The 6,386-nt window shown below is 37.3% G+C and overlaps 1 non-coding gene across 1 annotated transcript; it reads left to right on the top strand.

The window, feature by feature from the left end:
- Nucleotides 1-3,533: 3,533 nt before the first annotated feature.
- On the top strand, nucleotides 3,534-3,641 carry LOC148544681 (small nucleolar RNA R71). The gene has a single exon (XR_015900932.1). It is a non-coding gene; the product is annotated as a small nucleolar RNA R71 (small nucleolar RNA).
- The last annotated feature ends 2,745 nt before the right edge of the window (nucleotides 3,642-6,386 follow it).

A 6,386-nucleotide genomic window follows, 5' to 3' on the forward strand; every position in this document is an offset into this window, starting at 1 on the left:
GCTCCATTCTTTTCTTAGTGATGGGCTTGTCCTCATCAATGAGGATATCTCCCTCTATGTCAATCCCAGCCGAATTACATAGATGGCAAATAAGGTGAGGAAAAGCTAACCTTGCCATAGTGGAGGACTTGTCAGCCACCTTGTAGAGTTCTTGAGGTATAATCTCATGAACCTCCACCTCTTCTCCAATCATGATGCTATGGATCATGATAGCCCGGTCTATAGTAACTTCAGACCGGTTGCTAGTGGGAATGATTGAGCGTTGAATGAACTCCAACCATCCTCTAGCTACAGGCTTAAGGTCCAGTCTTCTCAGTTGAATCGGTTTGCCTTTTGAGTCAATCTTCCATTGAGCTCCTTCCACACATATGTCCATGAGGACTTGGTCCAACCTTTGATCAAAGTTGACTCTCCTTGTGTAGGGGCATGCGTTCTCTTCCATCATTGGCAAGTTGAACACCAACCTTACATTTTCCGGACTAAAATCTAAGTATTTTCCCCGAACCATGGTGAGATAATTCTTTGGGTTCAGGTTCTTACTTTGATCATGGTTCCTAGTGATCCATGCATTAGCATAGAACTCTTGAACCATTAGAATTCCGATTTGTTGGATGGGTTTTGTTAGAACTTCCCAACCTCTTCTTTGGATTTCATGTCGGATTTTCGGATACTCATTTCTCTTGAGTTTGAAAGGGACCTCGGGGATCACCTTCTTCTTGGCCACAACATCATAGAAGTGGTCTTGATGGGCTTTGGAGATGAATCTTTCCATCTCCCATGACTCGGAGGTGGAAGCTTTTGTCTTCCCTTTCCCTTTTCTAGAGGATTCTCCGGTCTTAGGTGCCATCAATGGTAATGGAAAAACAAAAAGCTTTATGCTTTTACCACCCCAAACTTAGAATATTGCTCGCCCTCGAGCAAGAGAAGAAAGAAAAGAAGAAGAAGAAGAAGAAATGGAAGAGAGGGAGAAAGGGTTGTGTCTCGGCCAAGAAGGGGATGAAAGGGTTTTGTTGTGTGAAAAATGAAGAAGAATGGAGTGGTTTATATAGTGGAGGGAGAGGGGTTAGGTTCGGCCATTTAGGGTGGGTTTGGGTGGGAAAGTGATTTTGAATTTTGAAGGTAGGTGGGGTTTATGAGTTAGGTTTATGGGGAAGAATGGATGGATGTGAGTGGTGAAGGGGTAGTAGGGAAGAGAGATTGAGGTGATTGATGAAGGGGTGATGGGGAAGAGAGATATAGGATTATGAGGAGGGAAGGTGAGTGGAGGTATGTGGGGATCCTGTGGGGTCCACAGATCCTGAGATGATCCTGTGGGGTCTACAGATCCTTAGGTGTCAAGAATTTACATCCCTGCACCCTTGAGGCATGTAAAATGCCTTTGCATGCAATTCTAGCGTTTAAACACCGAATTGGTGCTTGTTCTGGGCGTTCAGCGCCCAGATGCAGCATGTTTCTGGCGTTGAACGCCAGTTCTATGCTTGTTTCTGGCGTTTAGCGCCAACTTTCCTCAGTGTGCATTCCTGGCGTCTGAACGCCAGGATGCTGCTTGTTTTGGGTGTTCAACGCCAGATCCATGCTCTGTTCTGGCGTTGAACGCCAGCCAGATGCTCCTTACTGGCGTTTAAATGCCAGTAAGTCCTTCCTCCAGGGTGTGATTTTTCTTCTGCTGTTTTTTATTCTATTTTTGATTTTTCTATTTATTTTGTGACTCCACATGATCATGAACCTAATAAAACTTGAAAGAAGAATAAAATAAAAAAAATTAGATAAATAAAAATTGGGTTGCCTCCCAACAAGCGCTTCTTTAATGTCAATAGCTTGACAGTGGGCTCTCATGGAGCCTCATAGATGTTCAGAGCATTGTTGAGACTTCCCAACACCAAACTTTGAGTTTGGATATGGGAGTTCAACACCAAACTCAGAGTTTGGTTGTTGCCTCCCAACACCAAACTTAGAGTTTGATTGTGGGGCTCTGTATGACTCTGTTTTGAGAGAAGCTTACTGTGCCTCTTTTCCATGTTTACAGAAGGATGACCTTCAGTTTTAAACACAAGGGAGTCCTTATTCAATTGAAGGACTAGTTCACCTCTGTCTACATCAATCACAGCTCTTGCTGTGGCTAGAAAGGGTCTTCCAAGAATGATGAATTCATCCTCATCCTTCCCAGTATCCAGGATTATAAAATCAGCAGGGATGTAATGGCTTTCAACCTTTACTAACACGTCATCTACTTGTCCATAAGCCTCTTTTCTTGAGTTGTCTGCCATCTCTAATGAGATTCTGGCAGCTTGTACCTCAAAGATTCCTAGTTTCTCCATTACAGAGAGTGGCATGAGGTTTATTCCTGACCCAAGGTCACATAGAGCCTTCTCAAAGGTTATGGTGCCTATGGTACAAGGTATTAAAAACTTTCCAGGATCTTGTTTCTTCTGAGGCAATCTCAGTTGATCCAATGCATTTAGTTAATTGGTGAATAGGGGAGGTTTATCTCCCTAAGTCTCATTACCAAATAAATTGGCATTCAGCTTCATGATTGCACCAAGGAACTTGGCAACTTGCTCTTCAGTAACATCTTCATTCTCTTCAGAAGAGGAATACTCATCAGAGCTCATGACGGGCGTAAGAAGGTTTAATGGAATCTCTATGGTCTCTAGATGAGCCTTAGAGACCTTTGGTTCCTCAAAGGAAAACTCCTTGTTGATTACTGGACGTCCTAGGAGGTCTTCCTCCTTGGGATTCACGTCCTCCCCTTCCTTCTTGGATTCGGCCATGATGGTTATATCAATGGCCTTGCACTCTCCTTTTGGATTTTCTTCTGTATTGCTTGGGAGAGCATTAGGAGGGGTTTCAGTGATCTTCTTTCTCAGCTGGCCCACTTGTCCCTCCAAATTTCTAATGGAGGACCTTGTTTCATTCATGAAACTCACAGTGGCCTTAGATAGATCAGAGACTAAGTTTGCTAAATTAGAGGTATTTTGTTCAGAGTTCTCTGTCTGTTGCTGAGTGGATGATGGAAAAGGTTTGCTATTGCTAAACCTGTTTCTTCCACCATTATTAAAGCCTTGTTGAGGCTTTTGTTGGTCCTTCCATGAGAGATTTGGATGATTTCTCCATGAGGGGTTATAGGTGTTTCCATATGGTTCACCCATGTAATTCACCTTTGCTATTGCAGGGTTCTCAGGATCATAATCTTCTTCTTCAGAAGATGCCTCTTGAGTACTGTTGGATGCAGCTTGCATTCCATTCAGACTCTGAGAAATCATATTGACTTGCTGAGTCAATATTTTATTCTGGGCCAATATGGCATTCAGAGTATCAATTTCAAGAACTCCCTTCTTCTGAGGCGTCCCATTACTCACATGATTCCTCTCAGAAGTGTACATGAACTGGTTATTAGCAACCATGTCAATGAGTTCTTGAGCTTCTGCAGGCGTTTTCTTTAGGTGAATGGATCCACCTGTAGAAGTATCCAATGATATCTTAGTTAATTCAGACAGACCATCATAGAATATATCCAGGATGGTCCATTCTGAAAGCATGTTAGAAGGACACTTTTTGGTCAGTTCCATGTATCTCTCCCAAGCTTCATAGAGGGATTCACCTTCTTTTTATCTGAAGGTTTGAACATCCACTCTAAGCTTACTCAGCTTTTGAGGAGGAAAGAACTTGGCTAAGAATGCCTTGACCAGCTTATCCCAAGAGTTCAGGCTATCTTTAGGTTGAGAATCCAACCATATTCTAGCTTTGTCTCTCACAGGAAAAGGGAAAAGCATGAGCCTGTAGACTTCAGGATCTACTCCATTAGTCTTAACAGTATCACAGATCTGTAAGAATTCAGTTAAGAACTGAAAGGGATCTTCAGATGGAAGTCCATGAAACTTGCAGCTTTGTTGCATCAGAGAAACTGATTGAGGTTTAAGCTCAAAATTGTTTGCTCCAATGGTAGGGATGGAGATGCTTCTTCCATGTAAATTGAAATTAGGTGCAGTAAAGTCACCAAGCATCCTCCTTGCATTATTATTATTATTTTTGGCTGCCATCTCCTCTTCCTGTTCGAAAATTCCTGTAAGGTTGTCTCTGGATTGTTGTATTTTAGCTTCTCTTAGTTTTCTCTTCAGAGTCCTTTCAGGTTCAGGATCTGCTTCAATAAGAATGTTCTTGTCCTTGCTCCTGCTCATATGACAAAGAAGGGAATAACAAAGAAAATATAGAATCCTCTATGTCACAGTATAGAGATTCCTTTGTGTGAGTAGAAGAAGAAAAGAATGTAATGTAAGGAAAGAGAAGGGAGGAGAATCCAAACACAAGGGTGATGAGAGCAGAGATATGAGATGAAGAGAAGTGTTAGTAAGTAATTAAATAAATAGAAGAAGATGAGAGAGAGAGGTTTTCGAAAATAATTTTTTTTTTGAAAAGGAGTTGATGATTTTCGAAAATTAAAGGTAAAATTAAAATTAAAATTAAAAATTGAAACAATTAATTGATTAAAAGAATTTTTGAAAAAGAGGGGGGTATTTTCGAAAATTAGAGAGGGATAGTTAGTTAGGTAGTTTTGAAAAAGATAAGAAACAAACAAAAAGTCAATTAGTTAGTTGAAAAAGATTTGAAATTCAATTTTGAAAAGATAAGAAGATAAGAAGTTAGAAAAGATATTTGAAAAAGATAGGATAAAAAGATATTTTTGAAAAGATATGATTGAAATTAGTTTTGAAAAAGATTTGATTTAAAAATCAAAATTAATGACTTGACTCACAAGTAATCACAAGATATGATTCTAAAACTTAAAGTTTGAATCTTTCTTAACAAGCAAGTAACAAACTTGAAATTTTTGAATCAAAACATTAATTTTTGATGATATTTTCGAAAATTATGAAATAAAATTAAGAAAAATATTTTTGAAAAATATTTTTTTTTTAAATTTTCGAAAATAAATGAGAGAAATGAAAAAGATTTGATTTTTGAAAAAGATTTTGAAAAAGATAAGATTTTTAAATTGAAAATTTGATTTGACTCATAAAAACAACTAGATTTTAAAAATTTTTGAAAAAGTCAATCCAAATTTTCGAAATTTATGAGTGAAAAAGGGAAAGATATTTTTTTGAATTTTGAATTTTTAATGATGAAAGAGAAAAACATGAAAATGATGCAATGCATGAAAATTTTGGATCTAAACATGTGATGCATTCAAGAACACCATGAATGTCAAGATAAACACCAAGAACACTTTGAATGTCAAGATGAACATCAAGAACTTATTTTTGAAAAATTTTCAAGAAAAAAAAACATGCAAGACACCAAACTTAGAAATTTTTCATGTATAGACACTATGAATGCAAGAATGCATATGAAAAACAAGAAAAGATACAAAACAAGAAAATATAAAGATCAAACAAGAAGACTGGCCAAGAACAACTTGAAGATCATCAAGAACACTATGAATGCATGGACTTTCGAAAAATGCATAAAAAATTTTTAGAAAAAATGCAATTGATTCCAAACTTAAAAATTGACTCAAGACTCAAACAAGAAACACAAAATATTTTTGATTTTATGATTTTATTAATTTTTTTGTATTTTTGTATATTTTTATTTTTTTTTAAAATTATTTGAAGAAGAAAAATAAAGATTTCAAAATTTTTAATATGAATTCCAGGAATCTTCTGCTCTTTAGTCTAAAGCTCCAATCTGAGGGTAAGACATGGCTTAATAGCCAGGCAAGCTTTAGTATGCTATTACATGCATTGAAGTGATTAGTTGAATCCTCAGTCCAAAGGAATTTGGACATGGCTTTACAGCCAGCCAGGATTCAACAAATCATCATGAAACACTAGAATTCATTCTTAAAAATTCTGAAATATTTTTCGAAAACAAAAGAAATTTTTTTTTTGAATATTAATTGGGAAAAACGAAAAAAGAAGAAAATATTTTTGAAAAATTTTTGAAAACTTTTTGAAAATAAAATAAGAAGAAAATTACCCAATCTGAGCAACACGATGAACCGTCAGTTGTCCAAACTCGAACAATCCCCGGTAACGGCGCCAAAAACTTGGTGCACGAAATTGTTATCCCTGGTAATGGCTCCAAAAACTTGGTGCTCTAATCTTAATTTATGATTTGTCACAACTTCGATACAACTAACCAGCAAGTGCACTAGGTCGTCCAAGTAATAAAACCTTACGTGAGTAAGGGTCGATCCCACGGAGATTGTCGGCTTGAAGCAAGCTATGGTCACCTTGTAAATCTCAGTCAGGCGGATATCAAATGGTTATGGAGTTTTCGAATAATAATAATAAATAAACAAAAAATAAAGATAGAAATACTTATGTAATTCATTGGTGAGAATTTCAGATAAGTGTATAGAGATGCTTTCGTTCCTCTGAACCTCT

The sequence above is a fragment of the Arachis ipaensis genome, chromosome B9 (genome assembly GCF_059453495.1).
Source record: "Arachis ipaensis isolate K30076 ecotype BB chromosome B9, ASM5945349v1, whole genome shotgun sequence".
Taxonomy (NCBI): Eukaryota; Viridiplantae; Streptophyta; class Magnoliopsida; order Fabales; family Fabaceae; genus Arachis; species Arachis ipaensis.